The sequence below is a fragment of the Mustela putorius genome, unplaced genomic scaffold (assembly GCF_011764305.1).
Source record: "Mustela putorius furo isolate JIRA1106 unplaced genomic scaffold, ASM1176430v1.1 tig00000508_pilon_pilon_pilon, whole genome shotgun sequence".
In the NCBI taxonomy this organism is placed as follows: Eukaryota; Metazoa; Chordata; class Mammalia; order Carnivora; family Mustelidae; genus Mustela; species Mustela putorius.
This window is the reverse complement of record NW_025421402.1, coordinates 3934041-3959126: the sequence shown is the minus strand read 5'-3', so window position 1 is coordinate 3959126 and position 25086 is coordinate 3934041.

Here is a 25086-nt window from a genome sequence, read left to right as displayed (position 1 = left end):
GAAATAGGAAGTCTTGGGTGGAGTCTATACTCACCATAGATCATACGCTTTCTGAAGTTCCAGATACTGTGATAAAGGCTTATGTTACGCTCTTGTATTTGAGCCTATGATAATTTGAGGGGTTAGTATCATTATCCTCATTTTATAGAAGAGGAAACTGAAGGTCAGAGAGGTTCAGTAACTTACCCAAGGTCACAGCTGGTGTACAGCACTACTAGGTTTCTTTTTTTTCTTTTCTTGATTATTATTATTTTTTTTTTAGAGAGGGAGAGAGAGAGTGGATGGAAGGGGCAGAGGGAAAGAGAGACTCTTTTTTTTTTTTCTAAAGATTTTATTTATTTATTTGACAGAGATCACAAGTAGGCAGAGAGGCAGGCTGGGGGGCGGGGGGGGGGGGAGCTCATCAGGGAGCCTGATGCAGGACTTAATCCCAGGACCCTGAGATCATGAGCTGAGCCCAAGGCAGAGGCTTTAACCCACTGAGCCACCCAGGTGCCCCGAGAAAGAGACTCTTAAACAGGCTCTGCGCCCAGTGTGGAGCCTGATACAGGGCTCAACCTCACAACCCTGAGATCATGACCAGTGCTGAAATCAGGAGTCAATGCTTAACAAACTAAGGCACCTAGGCGCCCTGGCACCAGGTTTCAAACCCAATTTCCTCACTCCAGAGCTTGTATTTTCTCTTCTAAAGCCTAGAGTCCATGGCTCCTGGATCTCTGGCTTTTGTCCACCCCTATTCCCTACCTCTACTTGACCTCTCTTAGCATTTAGTCAGAAGTTTAGAGTTCAGGACGCCTGGGTGGCTCAGTGGGTTAAGCCTCTGCCTTAAGCTCAGGTCATGATCTCAGGGTCTTGGGATCGAGCCCCGCATCAGGCTCTCTGCGCGGCAGGGAGCCTGCTTCCCCCTCCCTCTCTGCCTGCCTCTCTGCCTACTTGTGCTGTCTGTCAAATAAATAAATAAAATCTTTTAAAAAAAGTTTAGAGTTCACAAAATAGTTTATTACTGGGTCTGGCATCTTGGTGGATAGACTCAACCCCAGGGAGCTAACTCAATTAAACAGATTCCTGAACTGGGAAAACTAGACTTCTCCAAGTAGCTTCTGCCTGGGAGGCAGTTCCAGTCAAAAGCCCTGGCCTTGTGCTTTAAGACTGAAGACAAAGGCGGATAAGACTGACTGGAGCCCTTGGGGGACCAGGAGTATGTCAGAAGTTCCTCACGTCATCCCCCATGCTTCAGTGCTTCTCCTAACCCTGACACATACATTCATGGTCAGCCAGACGTCCTCATGTTAGGAAGCTTGATTTGCTGATTCCAGGTAGGATCTGCAGTGGACATTTGTTGCTTTTTCTGCTTCCGGTAACAGCAGTTTACCTTTTGTTGGAAAAATCACTGCTCCCCTGTGCTCAGATCTTGTATCCTGGGAGCAGAGGACTCCAGGAGTGAGAGTAGAACCCAAACCGGGCAATAAGATTCAATTCTGAGACTTCGGTCGAAACTCCTTCTGGTAGAGTGGAAGCAAGTAGTGTTAACACCTGCCATCCCTAGGGCCATCTTGCCAATGTCTGCTAGAGAATGGGGCCAATGTAGTTGACGGTCTAGCTCTAAGTTGGAAGGAAATCAGTTTTGATAACATGGTGAGAGCTCTGTATGCAGACAGGCCTGATGTCCTTACAGATTTAGCTCAAGCCAGGGATACGTGGGTTTCTTTTCATTGCAATGAGAAAAGAAATCCTAATTTCGGACTTCAGCCCCATACTCATTAATATCTATCTATCTACCTACCTATCTATCTATCATCTCTTCCCTCCAGTCCCAGAGAACAGGAGTGAGTTTCTCTTCCTCCTCACCTCTCCTTTTCTACAATGACCATTTTTCACTTCCCTTCCCTTCCAAGATGTCCCTGGAGTTTGGTTCCACCTGATTTCATCAGAATAAGCATGTTAGCGTATGTAGAGAAGGAAGAAGAGCAAGCCTCCAGAAAGTATGGTCCAGACAGGAGAGGTGAGGCCATGGGAAGATCCAGAAGCAAAGCAGTGTTCCTTAGAAGCCCTCCTTTTGGGGTGACCCCAGCCTGCACAGAATCCCAGGAACAGCCTTAAGGCTGTTAGTAACCACTAAGTTTGGGAGAAGCAGTAGCCTTGGTCAGTAGACAGTAATATATCCTCCTGGGAAGCTGTCCACACCATGCCTTCTCATTCTTGAGACTGAGGTAACTACCCTCTTTGCCTTAAAGCCCCAGGATTCCTGAAGGCCTTGCTCAATCCAAGGTCCCTGCCATTCGGAGAATCAGCTGGGAGGCGGATTTTAGTAGGAATCGGGATCCCATCTCAAGGCCACATCTTAGAGGGGCCGCACCATGAGGGGATTTTTCTCCCTAGACAGTAAGATATCACGAGAATGCGGTAGACTAAAGGGCCCCGGCTCTTCGGTGTATCTCAGCTAGATGTGTCCGTCTCTCCTCTTTGCTCTCTGTCTCTGCCTTCCCTGCCACTGGCACGCATCTCTGTTTCTGGCCAGCCCCATTCTTTGAATTACCATTGGGAGAAGCAGGACTGGTATCAATTACCTCCACAGTATTCTTCCCCTCTGGCCTCCTCTTCTTCATCTGGAGATTCTGTGCTTAGATGAGAGGAAGAACTCCCTACCTAGCAAATGCTGGAGGGAGGGAAGCTGAAGAATGTTCCAGTCCAGGACGGATGAGGCAGCCACACCTGCCGGGCTCCTGTGTCCCCTCTAAGAGCCATCTCCAGTCAGATAGGGAGCCAGTGCTTGGTGATGGCCCAGTCTAGAGTGCCTCCCCGAGACTGGATGCTACTTTGGCTGGGGTCCTTCTGCATCTGAACTCCTCTCCCCTCTCGTGAGCTCCAGACAGTTGGCTGGCTGGCTGCTATGCCCTATTAAGCTGATTCGATCCTCAGCATCAACTCCTTTCATGTTAGCTCGGGGACACTTGTTCCCTTGGACTGTGTTCCCAGCCTGCCTGAAGCTGCCCCCAGCCGAGATGGAACCGCAGTGCCTGTGTTGCCGTCTCTGTCTGGTTCTCTCTGGTTATTTCTTGTCCTATGAGGCCCCAGTCACTTTGAACGAGATCAGCAACACAGAAAGCACTTAAGGTGAAGGAGGGAAAGGCTCTGGACCCTTAGCACTGGCTGAGTGGCGAGAGGCTCATTCACACTCACTCATTCATCTCTTAGTAACCAGCAACACCCAGTGGCAAGGGTGGCCTGCACTCTGAGAGCCGTCGACCGCTGGGACCCGAAACCCCCGTCTCAGCAACCTAATAATGACCTAACTAAGCTCAGCTCATTCACTAATGCAAACAGCTTCGGTATCAGGTATGTGTCTAGCTTTGTCAGAGCCGCAGGAAGAGTTATAAAAGGCTACGGTGTCAGGGGCTTAATGAAGGTCTTAACTTTTCCAAGGGTCCGGACCAGGTCATCTGGCCTGGAATGTCTAGAACCAAGGCAGGAAGCCCAGAGCCGTGGGGGATCTTTCCTCCGAAGAGCATCAGACCCGAGGCCAGACTAGCTGAAGCCACGGGCTCTTGCCACGGGCAGCGGAAGATAAGAGAACACGCCCCTTCTTTCCCCAACTGGGGATAAATCAAGAACTTGGTTATCAAGAGATGTCATATTTATGGCTAAAGCCTTTTACACAGATGAACTCATTTAATCCCCCAAACAAGCCTGTGTGTTTGGCGTTTGGGTTATTCCTGGTTTTGAAGATGAAGAAGCCGAGGCCCGGCGAGTTTAAGGTTTCAGAGCTACATAAGGGCTTGAACCTGGGTGTCCTCAAAATACTTCTTTCCTCACCATGTCATGCTGCCTGCTCGCCCCACCCCACCCCACCCCACACTGTCCCTGGGCCCTCTTTCCTGTGGGTCCTGATGACTCACCCTCTTGCTTGGCAGACATTGTGGTTTTTGATAACTCGGTAAATGAATGACATTGTGGCTGCCGCTTGCGCGCACCCACTGGTCCCTTGTCCCTGGGCTCCTGGGGCTCTGCAGCAAACGGTGCCCGAGTCTCTTTGGTTGGACAGTCCCCATCTTTGACCCAGCGTCCTCTTTGAAAGAATTTAGACCAGCTTCCCCAGGAGTGTGCCAAGGCCATTTGAATAATATGCTCAGTTATCTGAAGTGTCTTTCTTATATGTCAAGAACCATTCTTATCTCAAGGTGCACTTCCTGCCCTCCCAGAGCCTCTGACGCTCGAGGTGCTTGGGGTACATTTCATCCTTCCTTTCTGTTTGAAGCCTGAAGCCTGATGTGTCAGCAGCCTGATTATCATCCTGAAGCCCTTTACCTCCTGCTCCCCGCTCTCCTGGCCCCCGATCAAGATGATGTCCTGGTTGTCAGCGTCAAGCTCCCAGAATCCCCTGGGCGGGTGTGCAATTGGGTGCACACTGTGTCTGTTGCCAAGGAAGATGGCAGACAGGTCACAGCGAGGGAAGTGTAAGGAAGCAAACGTATCCCGAATAACTTCTGTGAGCTAGGCACAGCGCCGTCCACGTGTCCTAAGACTTTATCACAGTAGGGTATCTGTCCTATTGGCTTCATTCTGCGAGGACACTCAGAGAGGTGTGAGCAACCTGCCCATTGAGGGCGGAGCCAGGCTTCCCTTGCTGAAGGTGTTTTAACCCTTGTGGCAATCTGCGTCCAGCTTGAACTTCATCCCCTGGGTACTGGGGAAGGACTGGAGAGGCCAGGCAGGGAACTGAGACACTAAAGGAGTAATATAGGGAGGCGCCTGGGTGGCTCAGTTGGTTAAGCGACTGCCTTCGGCTCAGGTCATAATCCTGGAGTCCCGGGATGGAGTCCTGCACTGGGCTCCCTGCTTGGTGGGGAGTCTGTTTCTCCCTCTGACTTCTTCCCTCCCATGCTCTCTTTCTCTCTCATTCTCTCTTTCTCTCAATAATAAATATAATCTTTAAAAAAAAAAAAAGGAATAATTTAGGAAGACTCACCAGACAGCAGTGGCTAGAATGGATGGTAGAGAGACAAGCCACAGCTGTGGGGATGGGGCAGGGGCGAGTGCCACGAAATCACCTTGCAACAGCTCCAGGAAGGTGGCAGGAGCAGAGATGAGAGACAGTTGCAAGGGACATTGAGCTCTTGGTAGCCGGGGAGTCCCAGGACACGATGAGGAGACCCTTCCTTCTTTCTGATCTCTTGGGGGCCCCCGGAGTGTTGGTGGCCTGTGCCAGGGGTGAGACCCAGCTACCGCTTCCCAGGTGAGGCCAATCAGGAGCAGAGGGACTCGTGTGCCTAGAAGAGACTTTGTTCTGCTCCTTGGAGAGGCTGGGCTTGGTCAGCTGCTCTTCCTGGGCAAGACGTGCACCTTTGAAAGGTCTGTTTATCCAGCGCAGGAGACTGTGTCATGTGTGCTCAGTACACCGTAATTGGCAGTGGTGAGCTCAGAGCGTCTCTAAAAGAGAGAGTGAGCAATCATAGTTTATGAGCAAGCTTGGCCTGCAGCTAGAGCAGGCAAATGCACGTAAAAGACTTCCTCTCTCACTGATGGGGAAACAGAGGCTCAGAGGTCACCCAGCTTTCCCAAGGTCACCTGGAGAGCCCGAGGGCAGAGCTAGCAACCAGGTGCACAGTTCCCATCTTTGACCCGGAGCCCTCTTGCTTTCCCCAGCTCTTCTCTCTTTGGTGTCCGAGAAACAAGGGGAATGAATGATAAGCCATCCCTTCAGTCTGGTGTTTTACAACTCACAAAACTGCTTTCCACCCATTAGCTCATTGGATCCTACGGCAACCGGATATTATAGTCCTGGTGCAGAGAGATGAAGAAACTAGGGTTCAAAGAATTTGAGGCTGTGCCCATTCAGCTGTGAGTGATCGAGCTGGATTCAAAATGAGGTTGTCTGACTCCCAGGCCTCAGGTCTTCCCAGGAGCTGGGAGAATAAAGCAGCAAATGAGAAACAGAACAGGGAAGCGGCCAAGCAGAGGTTTCTGGGGAGGGTGGTGGATGCTGCTTCGCTGGTGCTGCCTGACCTTCGGGTTAAACATCATAAAAGCTTCTGGGCAGCAGAGACTGTTGGCTACAGGCGTGGGCTCCCTGGGGACATCCATCTATCTGTCTATCTGCCTGGGGAGTGTGCAGTGTTCTTCCTGGAGGTGGCGGGATGCAAGGGGTGACTTCTGGAAAGTCTCCTGGCTTCCCAGGGGCAGATCTTGTGCAGGAAAGAAGCAAGAGAAAGAGGAACAGGTGAGGTGTTAACCGTTGTCTTTTAGGTGCCCAGGAAGTGAGAATGTTGGGGCTGATGTGTGGAGGGGTCTCTGGGGAATGGCAAATCAACTCAGGAAACACCCTCCCGATCCTGTGGCCCTATTGCTAATTCCCTCCCTTTACCCTTTAGCCCAGCATTCTCTCAGGTTATACATGGTATTCCCAGCCCCAGAGAAAGCTACCGGAGGAGTAGCTTAAGAAATTGGGTACCTTCCTTTGTCCCAGGAGGGTGAGGAATGAGAGAATGGAATACCTCTTCCCACCTTCCTCTGGTTGGGTTGAGATCTCTCAAGCCTTGCGCCAGCTGAAGAGTCAGGACTCCTGGGTCCTAAGTCCAGGGGAACAGCCATCCTTCCACAGGGCAGTAAATATGGCTTTCGTGGTTGGGCTTAGAAAGGTAAAGAACCTAAAAGGACCCAAGAGACCAAGAAGTCTACTGACCCAAGTTCCCTTCACTCTGCTTCTTCTTTGCCCATCTTTCAGCAGAAGCCGGGGAAGGGGAAGGCCAAAGCTTTGGAGATGGTCCACACAGGGTTGTGTCTTTGCTCCCTGCTGAAGCTCAATGACCATTCACCGCCAGCTGAGCTGGTAACTCTGGCCCAAAACCTGCATGGTGGTTTAGCATAGATGCCTCATAGGACTGCGTATGCCCACTCTGGTTTCTGGGTCTGCCTAAGGTTTGATATAGGATTTGTATACAGTAGGAGCTCACTAGACATCTAATGGAGTGGATGAATGAATGAAATAATTAGCTGTGACCTTGAGCAGATTATTTTCCCTTTCTAGGCCTTAGTTTCCACATCTGTAAAATGGGGATCATAATTCTGACCCTGTCTCTCCTTCCAAGTCACCCTCCAGCCTTAGGAGGAAATGAACAGACAGACGTGAATGTTGTTTATACACCATAAGGTTCTGGGCTGTACCAGGGATGACGCACTAGGTGACATCTGGGCCACTCCGCCTCTACTGCCCCCGTGCACCTGCTGTCTGCTAACCAGGCTGCTGCTCACCCACTCGGCCATACTCTGCACCTGGGCGCACTTTTGTTATCTTTCCCCGTTGAAGTGCGACTGTCGAGAGTAACCTGCTTTCAGGATCTGTGCCCTACGTTAACCTACCAGTGATACCATGTTCCCTTTGGGAAAACCTAGTATATGACAAGCATTTAGAACATTGTCTCCTCTGATTCTCACCTGAGTCCTCTGTGGGACTCACACAGTGAAGGGACCCATATAAGGGGGCATAGTGAATGCTGAGCCAGGATTGTACCCAGGTGTCTGATCCCACAGGGGGGGCTTCTGACCTTCTAGCTGTGGGTCCTGGTGGCTGATGGCCTATGGCTGATGGCCTGGTGGCGAGGGTACTCACTGCAGTGAAGAGAACAAAACACTTAGGGATGAAAGACCTGCGTTCATGGGGCACCTGGGTGGCAGGGTCTGTTAAGCATCTGACTCCAGGTTTCGGCTCAGGTTATTATTTTGCGGTCATGAGATCAACCCTCGTGTTGGGCTCCGTGCTAAGCACGGAGTCTGCTTAAGATTATCTCTCCCCCGCCCCTTCCACTCATACATTCTCTCTCTTTCAGATAAATAAATAAGTCTTAAAAGCAAAACAAAACAAAACAAAAACTGTGTTCAAGTTCAAGTGTTAGTGCGTACTGAACTGGGTATCCTTAAGCCAGCTATGTGAACATACTGGGCTCTCTCTCCTAATCTTGTAATTGTGAGGATCAAAAGCAATGGTGTGTTCAAACCACATAGTTAGTGGGAAAGTGTCCCTCTGATATTGGGGATGATTTTTACAGGTCTTCTGGAGGTGTTGGTTTAATAGAAAGAAATGGCTACCGTGGTGGGGATTACAGAGTCCCTAGAAGGCTGAGGGCATACTCTGGGGAAAGGTGTATTTCAAAGTTCCTCGGGTCACATTAGGAGAAGGACTGCTCACCGCACCTGTGGTTAGGAAGAGTTCTGTGCTCTGTCTCCCGATGGTCCTGATTAAGGACAGAGTCCTCACTTGTGTGGTAGTGTGAACCTGGATCCACTCTCTGAATTAATCTGTACCTCCTTTCTCTGTCAAAGAGCTGGCCTACCTTTGGGGAGATGACCCCAGAACTTGGAGGTCCCTTCTCTGCCTCCACTCTGCCCCGGGGCCTTGTGTCAGGAAAAGAAACGGCTCAGTTATAAACTTATCCCAGCTGAGTCTCTTCCGGGAACACTGACAGACCCTTCTAGACTAGCCCCCAGGCAAGTGTGCCTTTCCGGAGCGCCCCCCCCCAGCTAAATATAGTTGCAGGAGGGAAGTTAGTTTGGATTTGGGGGGTGGGGAGGGACTCGGGAGAGGGAGGGAGTTTGGAGGAGGTTGGGCAGGGCAGAGGGAGACACAGGAGGCAGTGATCACTGATGGAGAAACCAAGGAAGAGGGGGACACAGAAAAGAAGTTGAAGGTTGGGGGGGAATAGGAAGAGGGGCAGGTGGGTGTTGCAGGGGAGGGGATGGACAGCGAGCTGGTGAGCAGGCAGAACAAGCAGGTGCACCTGCGAAGGCAGGAAATCTCCACAGTCCTGTTTGGGTGAAGGGTGCTAGCTTGGTGGGGGATGGGGGCACATAGGGTGACACACAGGTAGCCCCAGGCTAGGCCCCTGTTCTGGCCACTGGCCCAAAGCCCTTGGCAGTTGTTTATATGCTGCAGTGATTAGAACAGAGGCAGCTGCTTCGCTAGACCCCTGCCGGCCTCCTCCCCACAGCCTCATCGGGAGCCAGGCCTGCCATCCGCTTACCCCAAGGCCGACTTCAGGCAGCTGAAGGTCCCTGCTTGCGGCCCTGGGTGGGGGTAGAGTGGTGGCGGGGTGCCCTCTGCCTGGGTAGCCTGACTGGAGTGAGAACGGGGTTATGGCATGGTAGGGTGCCTTCTCAGGGACTCTTGGGAATAATCTGCTTCTGCAGCTCCAGACACCTGCCTTGCCAAGGCCAAGGCCATGGAGGGAACAGGCAGGTGGAGCCCCTGACTTGGAACCCAGCCAGGAGGGTCAGACTCAGCTGAGTTGAACCAGCCCAGGCTGGCAATGTCAGCTGGCTGGACCGCTGGGACGAGGTGGGAGGTCTGGGAGGAGTGAAGCCGGTGCTGAAGCCCCAGCAGAGGGGGAGGGAAACAGGAACGTGGGGACCTTTGAAGAGGTTTGGCAAACCCACTGCATTTTGGTCTAAAATCCAAAGCCATGCAAACATCAGATGCAACTGGAATTACTTTCACCACTTCTGAGTCTATGGCTCTGGTCCTTGGGCTGTGGGGGGAGGCTCTGATCCAGGCCCCTGGCTCCTCGGGCAGGGTGGGGGCAAGTGGGTTGCGGGGATGTGGGGGAACGGTAATAGGATTTGCCACTCTGAGTCAGCAGCACTTAGTAGATGCTCAGGAAACACTGGTGGGTGGTGGTGTAAGGTCAGCATATTGAAAGCCTCAGGGAAAGCAGGAGGCCGAAACTCTCCCCTCTTGCTTAGCCCATTCCCTGCTCGAAGAGTCTGAGAGGGAGAGATGGGCAAGGCAAGAGGGGGAAAGAGGCGTGTTCTCTCACTGGATAAACGAGCCTTGTCACCTTTCTCTCAGGCTCCACGGGAGCAAAACAGTTCCTGTCCCTCGCAGGAAGATCAGCTATTATTTATGAGTGTATGGAGGGGGTACTGCCGGTTTATCCATCTTGGCTCACCTCCCCCACCAGCTGGGGAAGGGGTGGGAAGTGTGTGCCTGGAGGCTCGTGTTTTCTTAAAGGCACAGAAGGCCCTTGCACCAAGGACCCAGGTCCATCCAGCCCACACCTGAGCCCTTGGCAGCTTCCACTTGCAGGAGAGAGGTGAGACTTGGTCCTGCCGCGGGGAAGACCTCGCTGAAGGAAAAGGACACAAGCTGCCTGCTTGAGTGAAGGAAAGAGCGTGGGGCTTTTCTACACCCTGAGTCCTCAGGCACAGCTTATCTGGGCTCTGCTAGGGCTGGCGTCCAAGAGGGCTGGTGGGCCAGATGGGAGCTCACCTGACCAGTTGGCACGAAGCAGGAATTACAAGGCTGGGAATTCCTGGGATGGGCAGAAGTCCAGGTGCGAGAGGGTGGAAGGAAGGATCTCCCTATCCCAGGTTTGGGGGTCAGGAAATGCCACCCGAGTAGGTTGGAGAGAGAATGACTGAGGGTCCAGGACCCTGAGAAAAGGAGCACAAGCAGAAGGGAGCGGAGGAGAGGGAGTTGGGAGGCGGTGGCTGGAGGGGTGGGGCTGGAGAAGGGAGGGAGAGGAACACAGGGTGGACATTTAGGGGAGGGTGGTGGGGGAGGGAGGAGGATGGTCAGCCAGAGAGACAGGCAAATGCAAGGGGCAGGGAGCGAGGGGGACAGAGTGACCTCAAGGCCAGAAAGGGGCCAGGCTGGGGAGCAAGAGCCAGCAGGGGCTCAGAAGGAGAACAATAGGGAAATAAAAAGAAATAAAAAGCAAGGGAGGCGAGAAGAGAGATGTGGGGGATGGGAGGTGGGGAGAGGAGTGGGGGGGGGCTCAGGCCCCGAGTCTAGCACGGGAGGGAGGAATAGGGCAGGAGGGCTGGGAGGGAGAGCCACCTAGCTAGCAAAGGAGAGATGGCTGCTTTCCCCCTCTTTCATTTCAATTGCTATCAATAATACATTCCCAAGGAGCTGCCTTTGACAGCAATTAAAAAAGCATTTATGCTCCCAGAGAGAAATCGAAATGATTTCCTCCCACTTCCCTACGCTCTCTGGGCAACGGTCCCTAGTGATGATCTCCCTGGTGGAGCGCCGTCCAAACCGGGGACACGCGCGGGAGGGGATGGACAGAGGCCAGGGCGTCTTCTCCACCCCCCTCTCCAGAGGTAGACTATCTGAATGCTTTCCACCAGGCTCTGGGTGTGTGGGTGGCTGTGGGAGATGGGGGGGGGGGTGCAGGAGCTGGGAATTTTAAATATGGTACAAAAACCTTTCCTGATTACCAAGCCTCTGTGAGCTTGAGAGGGAGGCTGGCCGCCTCTTCAGCCTCCTGGCTGGAGGTGATCCTTGTCTCTTTGCTGAAGTACCAAGAATCTGGGAAGTGGGGCTCTGAGGGGTGCTTGGCATAGGTGATTTCAACTCAGCAGACCTTTCCGCAGCATCTGCTATGTGCTGGGACCTCTGGTAGGCAGCAAGGGTGTTTCAGAAATGACTAAGAGGGTCTCTGTTTTCTGGAAATGTTGTTACTTGGTGAGCAAGAGACACACTGAGCTCCACAGAGAGCCAGGATGTCAGGCAGATGGTGTCACTGGGCGCACAGGACACGGAAGAGGAGAGGAACCAAGAGGGCGAGAGGAACCGTCAATGGGAGAAGATCCTTCCTGGGACTGGGGGATGGGATATGATCTCTGGGTCCCTCCGTGAACCAGGCTTCATGCTGGCCATTTTACTCATATTGTTTCTTTTACCCGAACCCTCACGGCGACCCTGCAGGGAAGCCGACACTTTAACAGACTGGGAAATCAAGGGCTAGTGACATTCCGTATCTCGCTGGAGGTCACACAGCCCGTAAGTGACAGAGCCAGGGTGAAAGATATCCGTATACACTCCGCCAATCTATTCTGCTTCCCACTGGGAATGTTCAATTCTGCAGCCCACTTACTCAGCAGCTTCACGTCTTGGAATTGAGCCTATAGATAGATGTCCGTGTGCACGGCACAATGACGTTACACGCACAGTTTCTCACTGAAACACTCTTTTTCACAGCAGAAGATCAGAAACAACCCAAATGCCCATCACAGGGGACTGACTGAGTGGGTTGGTAGACAATAGAATACTTTGCAGTCGTCAAGAGAAACGAAGAACACTTTATGCATGGGTATGGAATAATGCCCAGAACAATTACCAGAACACATTGTTTAGTAGGAAACGCAAGCATGGGGCATCGTGTATGATATCCTGTTCATTTGTTTAAAAAAGATAGGGGAGGGATGCCTGGGGGTGCTCAGTCGGTTAAGCATCCCACTATCGACTTTGGCTTGGGTCATGATCTCAGGGTTGTGAGATGGAGCCCAGTGTTCTCTGCGCTGGGCGTGGAGCCTGCTTAAGATCCTCTCTCCCTCTCCCTCTGTCTTCTCCCCTCCCCCCTCCATCTCTTAAAAAAAAAAAAAGGATAAGGGAAAGAATACTTCTACATAATTACTTCGTTTGCATAATGTATGTATGGAATCAGACAACAGTGGTTATTTCTGGGAAGAATAACTACATGTTTGGGGATCAAAAGTGGGAGAAAGACTTCACAGAATACTCTTGTCATGTATGAGTTTGGGACTTTTTGAATATAGGACCTATTAGAAAGAAAGAAAAGAAACCATCAACGTTCTGATATAAACTTGTTACATCACGATGTTGTTACACTTGAAACTAATGTAACATTGTGTGCCAACGATACTAAAAAAAAATTGTCATAACCTAGGTGGGTGCAGTCTTACTGAGCAGAAAGGTGGAGGTGGCTGTTTCCGGGGGGCAGAATGGGGAGGTTGTGGGTATCGGCTTTGGAAGGACCTACATTAGGATTGGCATGGTGACACTTATTAGCTACAAGTCTTCCCACGAGTTACTTAGTCATCGAGTCCCAGCTGGCTAAATGAAGGATTCCCCTTCCTCACAGGTTCTTCTAACTGGGAAGACACAGGGTGATGCAGACATGTGGTCAGAGCGGTCCCCTGTGCTAAGTGCTCTGATAGGGGCAGCTGTGACCACTGTGGGCCCTGGAGGAAACCAAGAGAAGGATGCTGGGTGCTATTTGCATCTGGTCAAGAGTAAGGATGCCTCATAAGTCAGAGAAAGGCAATTATCATATGATCTCCTAATATGAGGAATTTGAGAGGCAAAATGGGAGGCTTGGGGGAAAGGGAAGGAAAAAATGAAACAAGTTGGAATCGGGAGGGAGACAAACCATAAATCACTCTTAATCTCATAAAACAAACTGAGGGTTGCCGGAGGGGAGGAGGGTAGGGAGAGGGTGGTGGGTTATGGATACTGGGGAGGGTATGTGCTATGGTGAGTGCTGTGAAGTGTGTAAACCTGGCAATTCACAGACCTGTACCCCTGGGGCTAATAATACATTATATATTAATAAACAATAAAAAAAGAGTAAGGATGACTCGCTGATTTTTTTAAACTAACATATAATGTATTATTTGTTTCAGGGGTCCCGGTCTGTGTTTCACCAGTCTTACACAATTCACAGTGCTCACCATAGCACACACCCTCCCCAATGTCCATCACCCATCATCCCATTCCTCCCATCCCCCCTCCCCTCCAGCACCCCTCGGTTTGTTTCCCGAGATTAAGGGTCTCTTATGGTTTGTCTCCCTCTCTGGTTTGCTCTTGTTTCATTTTTCCCTCCCTTCCCCTATGATCCTCTGTCTTATTTCTCAAATTCCTCATATCAGTGATATCAGATGGTAAGTCTTTCTTTGACTGACTTATTTCACTTATCATAATACCAACTAGTTCAACTACGTTGATACTACGTTGATGCAAATGGCAAGATTTTGTTTTTTTGAAGGCTGCATAGTATTCCACTGAAGATATATATATATATATATGTGTATATATATATATATATATATATATATATATATATATATATACACATATATATATATATACACACACCACATCTTTATCCATTCATCTGTTGATGGACATTTAGGATCTTTCCATAATTTGGCTATTGTGGACATGGCTGCTATAAACACTCGGGTGCACATGCCCCATCGGATCCCTACATTTGTATTTTTGGAGTTAATACCCAGTAGTGTTATTGCTGGGTCATAGGGCAGCTCTATTTTCAACTTTTTGAGGAACCTCCATACTGTTTTCCAGAGTGTCTGCACCAGCTACATTCCCACCAACAGTGTAGGAGGGTTCCCCTTTCTCCGGCCTTGCTGATTCTTGAAGGCCTCAGGTCATTCTTGAGTCTATCTGTGCTGCTTCAGAATCTGCTGCTGTCCCCATTGCTTGTGGCCAGGAGGAAGCATTGTGCTCCTCGGGCTGGGAGCACTGGCTCCCCAGCAGCGATCTGTGCCCGGGCACGATTGGCCTCCATCAGCAACTGGGCTGATCAGCATCTGGGTACCCCCCTCCCCACCCTCAAGTCTCTGGCAGGCCAGGAACCTGGAAAGCAACCACAGCTGTGCACAGACTTGAAGGCTGTCTCTGTTTTCTTTCTTGCAAAAAGTTTGGTTATCCTCAAAGATATTTCTATCCAGCCTAAATGTGTTGATGTCTTTCCTAGAGGTAGTGCTCTGTGGGAGGCTGCCAGGGCTGGAGAGAGCCAGAGGGTGTCAAGGCAATCTGGTGGACCGGAGTCAGAGGGCCTGTGTCCCAAACCTCAGTTTCCCCATGTGTAGACGGAGTCACGGCTGTGAAGATATTCTGTGCGGTATAAGCGCTGCGTTCGTGGGGAAGCAGGAAAGCCCCAGGAAGCATGCTTTTGTTGTCTTAGGGTTGGTTTGGCTGCAAACACTTGTGGAGGCTGGTCCATGGTCAGACAAAGCCTCAGATCAGGTCCATCAGACCACAACAGATCAGCCAGGGCTTTCAAAGGAGCCCGTTGAGACTGATGGGAGATACTTCTGCCTGGGAGGGACCTGTGGGTGGGTGGGTGGGGGTGTGGGGGGTGAGGTGGAAGTGGGGGGGTGGGAAGAGAGGCTGAATGGGCTGGCCGCAAGGACTTTCCTAGGGCTTTTCTCCACTCTCTCCACAATCACGAATGGGTGTCCCTTTGACTGTTTCTACTGGGAGATTCTGAGAAAAGGTAAGATGTGGTCAGTCCCATCCCCGGGAAACTCTTCAGGCAAGTGTGAGGGTTAGAGAACATCTAGTCATTCAACAAACACTTATGGAGCCTCTTGTAAAAATGGTGCAAAAGATGCCCAGGATGGATCAGCCTGGTCCCTGCTCTCTAGAAGCTCACAGTGGGGCAGGGAAGACCGTTTGCACCACACAAGGCTGTCTTTTCACAAGAGGAAATTGTGCCAGTTGATTGTGTGAGAACTAAGGAGTGTGGGGCAGGGCAGGGGGGTTGGCGCATGCTCAGGGCTGGGGAGGTTTCACTGAGGACAGAGCCCAGCCAGTAGGATAAGAGCCAGGAGGCACGCAGAGAGGAGGTGGCTGACCCATGCAGAATGCCGGGGAGCAGGTGTCCCGTCAGGAGACTGATGTGTAGGTAATGAGCTGGAGAAAAGCCTGCTGTGGGCGAGTGGACTGGGTCCTTGGGGGTGCTGTGGTTCTCTCCCCAAAACTTCCTCCAGCCAGGCAGCTGTGTTGCCGCCTGCACGGTCGGGGGGATAAACTGCTCATTATTCTCTTGGTGGCCTCCCCCAGGGGTTGGGTCCTGCCTACCGCCAGAGGAAACAGACTCTATGAACCTCTGGCAGGGGCGGGAGGTGACACCTGCAGGAGACCAGTCACGCACTCCAGACCTGGCCCTGGAGTCGCGGGGACTGGCTGGCTGGCTGAGTTCTGTGTCTGAGTTACAGCCTGCCCGAGCTGGGGATGGCGGGGGGGACTCTGCCTCTGTCTGCCGGGTCTCCCTGTCCAGCAGGCCTGAAGGATTCACAGAAATATTGACTGTCTGCTTGGCCATCTGGAAAGAAAGAGAAGCAAGGTGGGAGGGGGAGCCCTATCAGGCAGCCCAGGGGGAGTGGAGTCCTGATGCCAAAGACAGACCCAAGGACCTCTTAGGCCCGCTCCCCATAAAAGAGGCAGGGATCCTAGGATGCTGAATGTCTGGAAGGTGGTCATGACCAAATCCCAGAGAAGAGTCTTCTGGGCAAAGAAGAGCTTGTTGTCAGGGAGGCAAGCAGGGTTTCAGTGGGACTCACAGTGGTTTGTTTCTGGGAGCCAAGAACAGCTACAGTGCGCGGTTGTGATCTTGCCCTTTATGTTTTCTGTATGTCTGAAGGTTCATAATGTGGTCTGTTCAGTGACCTTGAGAGCTCACGGCATCCTTCCCCCAACCTCTTCACAAGACCTTCCAATAACCTACTGGAAACTGTCGATGTTGGAAGTTTAAAGCTCTAAAGGAATTCCCGAGACCCCAACACAGCCCAGGCCCTGTCTTGCTGTGTGCCCTTCCTCCAGCTTCCCCCCAAATCCTGGCTCTGTATAAGGAGGGAGAACCACGGCTCTAGGCTCTAGGCAGCGGCCCTTGTGGTGTTCCTTCAGCGCCCCTCAGCTGCCTCTGCTCTGCTTCCATCATTCTTACTCCCCCACCGCACCGCCCCCAGTGTCTGAGCAGCTGGCAAGGGAAGGGAGGTCTGTGGCCTCTCAGGCAAAGTGGGCCTTAGGGAGAGAAGCACAGACTCCAGACAACCTTCTGACTTCCCTCTTTTCCTTGTTTATTCCCATTGTCCTAAGACAAATGGCCTCAAGAAGGGCCGGGGACAGGGCGGACTAAGAATTTCCATGAGACGATGTCCCTATCGGATGGGCCCAGATTAGGTGACCAAGAAAGACATGGGAATCCCCTCTGTCCCTGTCAGTGACTTGGACATGCCTCTGCAGAAACGGTGAGCTATTTCCATGTTAGGGGGAATCCTGGCAGCCTGCAGATTCAAGATCGAGCCATCAAACATGGGAGGAATTTTGGTAACCCCAGTAAATTTGGGGGGCAGAGACCTCTTCTGTGATGCTGCTGGGCACCCAGAAGGTGCTTAATTAATGCTTATTGACATGCTGGGGGAAAATTCAGCCTAGGTGAGAATGTTTTCCTAGCTGGAGAACGGTGGGAAAGCCTGATGCATGAACTTCCGAGTCAGACGTGGACTTGAATCAGAGCCCTGACCCTTCTCAGCTGTTTGATTGGGGAATGTCGCTTCGCCTCTCTCATCTGGGGTTCCCTGATCTGTAAAGAGTCATTAATGATAGTGCCTGCCTTGCAGGGGTGTTACAGGGTATCTAACAGAATGCCACTGACCCGTGGCAGGGGCTGAGGTTCCCCCCACCCCCCAGGTTGCACACCTCCCTTCCTGAGAACACTTCCGGAAGCTCCAGATGGAGATATTTTTAGAGTTTGGCCCTGGTCTTGGTACGTGTTTCTGGGTCATTCAGTTTCTCATTCTGTCATAGCTCGCTTGCTCTCTCTCTCTCTCTCTCTCTCTTTTTTTGGTCATTCTTTATTTTTTCCTTTTTCTGTTTCTCTTCTCCTCATACCTCCCCCCACCTCGCCGCCATGCTGTCTTCCACTCCACGCTTTCCCTCCCTCCCCTCTTTTCCTCTTCCTTTCTCCTTTCTGACTCCTAGCCTCACGGGTCTCTGTGTGACTGTCCTGCTCACCTGGCTGGCTCTGTTCCATGTTCCTCTGTTCCATGGCACAGGATGACTTTCCTCAGGGAATTCAAAGAAATGAGGCAGAAGCATTTCCCACCTCAGCAACCAGGTGGGGAGCTGCTCTCCACAGAGAACTACATCATCGTTTCTGGGAAAAACTTTTAACTCTTGGAACCCAAATGGCTCTAGCCTCCTGACATTGCTTCTGTTTCTCAAGGGCCCTGGACTCCATCAGGGTCCTCGGCAAACCACCAGCAGGGGTCTTGAAAACTGTGCTAGATGAGCAGAGGACTGCCTCTCCTGGGCCCACTCCCAGGACAAGATTCTGCAGGACCTGGGGTGAGAGGGCTGGGGACATGCTGTTCAGCAATCAGGAAGCCCCCTTCCGATGAGGAGACCGCATTCCCATGAGTCAGATCTGACACAAGCACAGACAACAAACAATAGAGAGAAAGCCATTTTCTTCGAGAGTGCTTAGGAGCCCTGACATTGAGAACACAACAGATGGAATCAGAGAAGACTTCTTGGAGGAGGCAAGGATGGGGCAGAATGGGGCAGGAACAGTGGCCTGGGTTCTCTCAGAGGGTGGCTCAGCATCCCAAGGTTGTGTTGTGTTCAGGGACAGAGGATGTAATTTGATGGGCTGGAGCCAAGAGCCATCTCAGGGAAAGTAGAGGGGTTGAGAAGGGAACCAGGGAAAGATGCGTCTCCCCAGTGCAGCGGGACGAAATGCAGGGATGTCAGCCTGTCCGTCCGAGGCAGGTGCGGGGTCGTGGGCAGCAGGTGCCGCTCCCTTCCTGCGAAAAATGTGAATGATGCCAGTTATTCCCTCCACTCTGGGCCCTGGACTTTCTGGAAGAAGCCCACCTCGTGCAGGAGGCCAGGGCAACTGGAGTGGGGTAGATGGAGTGTGATTTCCTGTGACTATCTAATATGTCTCGGGGCAGAGGGAGGGTACAACAGGACCTGGAAGTGTGCATCTCAGCTTTGGCGAGTGGAGAGGTGTATAGCTTTGTACATAAAAAAGATGTGTTTTGGCCAATCTGTAAAAGTGGGAGGTCATGTGTGCATGTGTACACATGTGTGTGTTAAGTCCCAGGGCCACACTCCTGCTGTTACTATTAACAGCCCCTTTGGGTTATTCTCAGGTTTTCTTTTTCAGGGCCTGAGGCTGCCAAGCACGGGAAGGGACCTGGGACCTTGGAGTTGGCTGAATCCAATTGCCCTGTTCTGCTCTGTGATGCCTCAGATTGGCCACGCTGGCTGCAGAGAGCACTGGGCCCTGAGCAAATGAAGTGGGGGAGAAGGTCTGCTGTCCTCTCTGACTAGGCTGGTGACAGACAGCCCCGTCTGCAGGAAAGAAGGGACAGAAGGATATGTGGTTGTTGAGGGATTGATTCAGCAAAGCTCATCCTGTTGGATGGCATTTTTAAAAGCTTGTTTTGAGGGCGCCTGGGTGGTTCTGTTGGTTAGGTGTCCGACTCTTGGTTTTGGCTCAGGTCATGATCAGGTCGTGAGATCGAGCCCCTTGTCAGGCTCTGTGCTCAGCACGGAGCCTGCTGAAGATTCTCCATCTCCCTCTCCCTCTGCCCCTCTTGTCCTCTAAAATAAATAAAATGAGATAAAAATAAAAAGCTTCTTTTGTGCCTGGTGCAGGGAATTCCTTACATCCAAAGTCTTGAATTTGTCCTTTTCTAGAGAAGCCCGCAGCTGGGACTGGGATCCCCAGGTTTGTACCTTCCTCCTTCTTCCCCATTCTTCTCTTGCTCTCCCTCCACCCCTCCACCTTTCTGTCCCTCCTACTGCTGCAGCCCAAGCTGGTGAGGGGGCGCCCGGGAGGCGGGGGCAGGACGGAATGGCCCCTTGGCCCCTTTAAGCATTTTGGACTGGGAGTGAGCGGGTCAGCCCCACAGCAAGCTGGGCCGGCAAAGCCCAACATCCCAGATCTTCCCCTCTGAAGTCAGAGGAGGCTTTGGTGGCCCTGGATGAGAAGGGGAGCCTGCGGGAGCTTCTGGCCCTTTGCCCTCAGGTAGCCCTCAGTTCTCTGCAGGCAGCAGCCTCAGAAGACGGGGAGCAGAGGTCTGAGACTGTTGTCCTGAGTTTCCCCATCTGTTCTCTTGGGAGAGGAGAGATGTAGCCCAGAGGTTGCTCTTCCTGTGAGGAAAGACAGACAGGAGGGGGGTCGGTGTCCCAGAGCAGTGCTGGCCAGGGGAGCAGGGCTGCATGCTTGGGTCTGCTCCCGCCCCCTCCCGGCCCGGCCCGTCCTCTCCATTCTCCACAGAAGAAGCGTAGCTACACTTAACTTGCAATTTAGGGGACTTTGCATAATGATTATTTGGTTTCATGAATGTGACCTGCTCTATGCCTTTCCATGCTCCCAGACCAGAAATTTCCCAAGTGCAGAGGCCACCTATCTTCGGAGTGAAGCTCCCTAAGGGCTACTTACCCTTTCCCTAGATCCTGCCTTCGATCAATCGCAGGGGCTACAGCCTGGTCTGACTCTTTAGGAAACTTGCCTCCTGCTGGGAGTCCCTGGGCCGCCAGGAAGGTGAGGAGCGAACAGGAAGCTTAGCATTTCCTTCACAAACCTCCAAAGAAACCTGGGAAACACTTAAAGAAGAAGATCCATATGTCTTACTGTGATGTCTGGGAAGCCAGAAGACAAAATCACCATTTTTCTCCATCAGAGTAGGGAGCCCCCGAGGAATAGAGCACTTCAGCCAGACACACAAATGGGGGAGGAAGAAAGTCAGGGCTGAAGGCCTCGCCCTTTTGTCTCCTGTCCTCCGCTTGGCCCCTCTAATCCCTTTTGATGGGATGTTAGCAAGTTAGAAAAAGAGCTCAACGCATCAATAAGAGATACTAAAACAGCTCACCAAACCTCAGTGGTTTTGTGCAGTCAGTGGGCTGGCTCGCTCCTGTTAATGAATAATTCAGCCTGGCTGTGTCAGAGACGGTCAGATGAGGGGCTACGTGCATGCAGAACAGAAGCACCCAGAACAGAAGCACTCGTCTGACTGGAGGCAGGTTTCCAAACAGTGTAAAAGGAGAGGAAGCCAGAGAAGAAAAGGAGAAGGGAAGTGAGGGTGAGTGGCAGGCAGAGAATGTTGTAGAAGGGGCCACAGCAGGAGGCCCCTGAGCCTAGAGAGACTGCCTCTTCCCGCAGAGATCAGGAGGCCGAAGCTATAAGGCAAGGCGGCCAGCCAGAGCGGTGGCTGGGAGAGGGTCAGGTGGGTGACAGACAGGAGGGCTGGCTTGCAGAAGGAGGGTTGGGGACTCCCCGGGCAGAAACGAAAAGACGTGGCTGGGACGCTTGGGTGGCTCAATCGGTTGGGCGTCTGACTCATGATTTCGGCTCTTGTGATCTCATGGGTTTTGACCTCATGGGTCATGGGATGGAGCCACACATTGGCCTCCGCACTCAGCAGAGTCTGCTTGGGATTCTCTCCTTTTGCCCCTCCTCTCTCTCTTTCTCAAATAAATTAATAAATAAATCTTTAAAAAAAAAAAAAAAAAAAGAAGGACTTCCCTGAATAGGTCAGGGTGGGCTGGTGGGTAGGGGGCTCAAAGTGTCCTTGGTCACCCAGCGTCCAGCTTCTGAGAGTGACAGCCCTCAAGATTTTGAGGGTAGGACCCAGAAGGGGAGAAGTCTATTAGCGCTGAAGGTGGGGGGGGGGGGAAGGGACAGAGTCAGGCAGGATGTGGCCCCCCCCCACCCCCCCCACCCCCGCCCCAAGCCTGCAAGGTACAGAGGGAGTTGCAGAGAGGTTCTCCCCTCTGTCTGCTGGGGCACTGAGCCGCGCCCTGGGTGCCCTCAAAACTAGCATGCGGATCTGCTTTCCACTTCTTCGATGTGTCCACCTTCATTCGTGGCCCAAACTGGGGGCCACGGGGGTGGTTTCTAAAAATGGAAGAAGAGGCATTTACTGATTCCTTCAAAATGTGAGCTCCTCTCTCCTGCCCTCTCGAGTAAGTACATCCCCACCTCTTCTCCTTGACGTCTTTCTTCCCAGAATAAGCCAAGATATTGTTTTGTCTTACTTTCCCCGGGAACTGGGAACAACAGTTGCCTGCACCAAAAAGAACTTGTTAAGTGCTCTGAATTCCTCTGGGAGGCGGGTGTGTTTTGTGAGCTGGAGCTATTGTTATCACACATTAGAATTTAAGCTTCGGCTGTCGTTGGTATCTTGAAAGTCAAGGACAATCCATAAAGGCTTCATCGAAATCAAGGCATACATCTGCTGGTGCTAAGAATTCATGTGGGAGAGATCCATTAGCAGTAAATAAAGGGCCGAAAAGGGGCAGAGGGAGGCCGGGGCCTGAGATCCGAGGCCAGGACCCAGGATAGGCACAGGGAGAGGTCTTTGGCTGACACCTGCCAAAGGGAGCCCTTGGAACTGCCGACTGCCTGTCTACGGAGAAAAGCAAAAATTAGGGGGCCTAGCCATGGTCGCCTTGTCTGTCCCCTGTCTCAGCCACGTCTGGACAGATGAGACACCCACACGGATACTCAAGGACATCCTAAAGAGTGGGACCATCTGAATTAAAAGCCTAAACGGGGGTGAGAGACTGCCCCTGCTTCCTAGTAGAAGGTGACACGCGCGGCTCTCTGAATCTGGAGCTGGAGAGGTGGAGTGAGGCTCCCACAATTTGAATTTTTATCTTATTACTATCGGTGATGTTATAAATCATTAATAAGGCAGCTGCATTGGAGGTATTGTCCAGCGGAGGGAAGGAAGGAAGGAAGGCATGTAAGGAGAGAGAGAGGGAGAGGGGAAGGGTGGCAGGCTAATATTTACTGAGCCATGACATACACTGGGCTCTCTGCTTGGAGCCCGCACACACATTATCTCCTACACGTTAACCCAGACAGCTGCAGGCCAAGCTTAACTCTTTGTGTCCCACAGTTTTTCCCTGTTTGTTTACCTGTCCTCTGTCTGGGACTTTGGAATTCTGGTCCATATCCCCTGACTTTCGATCCCAGGGGGCTCCCTTGGAGGCAAGAGCTGTCAGGACCGATTGGCCAGCATTGACTAACCTCTAAGCCAGGAAGGGAGCCTAAGAGCCTGCTGGTGGCTTGTGCCGCTGGCTGGGAGGAAGAGGAGGGGGAGAGGGAGAGGAGGGAGGGAAAGGGGAAGGTGGAAGGAAAGGGGAGGAGAGGGGCCGAGGGGCCTCAGTACAGCTCATCTTCCCAGATGCGCACGGGGACCCTTGCACTTGACGGGCCCTCTGGGAAGGAGGCTGGGGCTGGAGTCACGGCCGCCGTGCCCAGTCTTTCCTGTCCGAGGGAGGCTGGGGCCCTGTTCTACCTCCCCCCTCACTCACTTTTCCTCCAGAAGCTCCGTTGCCTCCTCCGCGGAAGCCCGCTAGCTCTCTCTCAGGCCTGAGTCAATTCCGACCTTCAACCGTCCACTGTAGCGTGTCAGCCCTGTGAGAGCAGGGACTTGGCCTGTTTTGCACAAAGCTGCGCCTGGCACATAGTAGGCACTCAGAAAATATTTGTTGAGTGAGTCTGCTCTCCTTTCTTCCCTGGGAGAGACATCGTTTGCAAGGAAACCCACGTCTCTCTGCCCTTGGACTCGCTCCCAGCGGCAGTATGGACGGAGCAGATGGAGACGTACAAGTCCTGGCTGTTCTCACACAGCTTCCCTGGGGTCCCCGCTTCCCAGCAGGGTCAGTAACCTGCTGTGGAAACACCAGCCTGTCCCTTCCTTTGGCCTAGCAGAGCAGGGAGGGACAAGGAGGGAGTTCTTCTTGGTGAACTCCCAGCAAGGCCAGTCAGCTTGAGGCTTGAGTTCACAGTCAGAGGAGGAAGGGGGTGTAGGGGGCAGGCATCGTGCTGCACAGGGTGCGGGGGGAGGGTGTTGAGAGAAAAAGGGACCCAGGAAAGCCTGCCCTCTTCAGTGGGAGTTTTATTTATTTATTTTATTTTTAAAATAAAATAAATAAATAGATACTTTATTTACTTATTAAATTAATTAACTATTTATCTATTTTTCAAAAGATTTTAAAAGAGGGAGGCTTCTTCTCTTAGAGACTCAATTACAGCTGACGTGACCACGGTTCTCTCATCCCCCTGCCCGGGTCACATCATGGAAGGCTTTCAAACTCTAGAATACTAGAGTCCAAGGACGCTCGGGCGGGAAGAGTTCCCCAGCAGTCATCTAGGTCATCCCTCTGTCGCATGCAGGTCCCCTGGGTGCCTCCTGATTGGCAAGCTGGGAGGGAGATCGGCGTCCACCAGGGTCCTTCAGCCTTCCTGCTTCCCTGGTCAGGAATTCCCCTCCGGCTCCCACACCTCCCCTTTCCAGCCAGGTCAGGACTTGAGAGAGGTTAAAAGTCCATTCTCCTGGGCGGAGCTAGCATGCTCCTGGACTTGGTGGCCGTGGGTTCTTCTTTATTCAGAGGGAATACCTGGAGTCTGGGCTCTAGGCTTTGGCATGGAACAGCCCTTGCGGCTGGGCCCAGGGGCCAGAATCTGGGCAGGGGCTTTCCTGTTCGTTGATGGCAGGCTGGACCTTCCCCAACAGATCCAGAATGAGCCTTCTCGTAGACGGAGAGAAAACATAGTCGCTATCCTGCCTGGTCTTCTGGAATTGCTGCCTGAGAAGGAAAACAGATGTTGACTCACTTCTCCTTACCTGGTACCCGTTTCATCCCCAAATTCAGGGAGCTAATTCTGGGTCCTGGAATTTCCCTGTTTGTTATGAGACCCCTTCCCCCATGTTTCCCCAGGTCGTGAAGCTAATCCAGCTCAGAAGAAATCCAGGCTGGGAAACTTTCCCCAGGACTTGGGGGTACCAGATGCTTCCATCGTATTAGCCGCCTGGTCTCTGGAGCAGCCCCCCAAGGGGGCCACAAGTTGGGCACTGATCTCTGCCCATTTGGGATCTTTGCTTGGGTTCCAGAAGGACAATCATGTCATTTGCATAAGTTTTGGCTCAACGTTCCTTGTTCCCCTGCTCCTCCTGGGGGTTCCCTCTCCTGCCTCCTCCTTGTACCTCTCCTCTCGGGGGTTAGCAGAACCTGGAAGGGTATCCTGCCAATAGACGGCCAAAAGGCAGAGCAGGCAGCCGTGGCTGTGGCAGTGCCAGCAAGAGGACGGGCGATTAAAACAAAATGATTCATCTCGGAAATGAGTGCAAATCGCTTTCCATTTACAGGAATCGGGGCTGGGCTCCAAACAGCCTCTGCGGGCTCATGGCAGGGATGGGAGTCTGGGCCATTGACCGGTAAGTAATGAGCTTTGCTGAGTGCTCCCTGCTGACTCTGTGGAGAGGAGCTCTGGCTGACAATGTGGGCGGGGGAGCCAAGGAATGGGCAGGAGAGGCCTGAGGCTGTTAGGAGGCAGGGGAGAGTGGGGCAGGGCTCCTGTACAGTGACCCTGGAAATCCAAAGCGGTCCTGGGCCCCCTTATTTTTGGAGGCCTCTGGACACATCAGGCTGGGGTTACCTACCCTGTTGGTGGGTCACAGAGATGCGGGGGTCCACAAGGCTACTTCAAGAGTATGCCAGACATCGAGGAGTCAGAG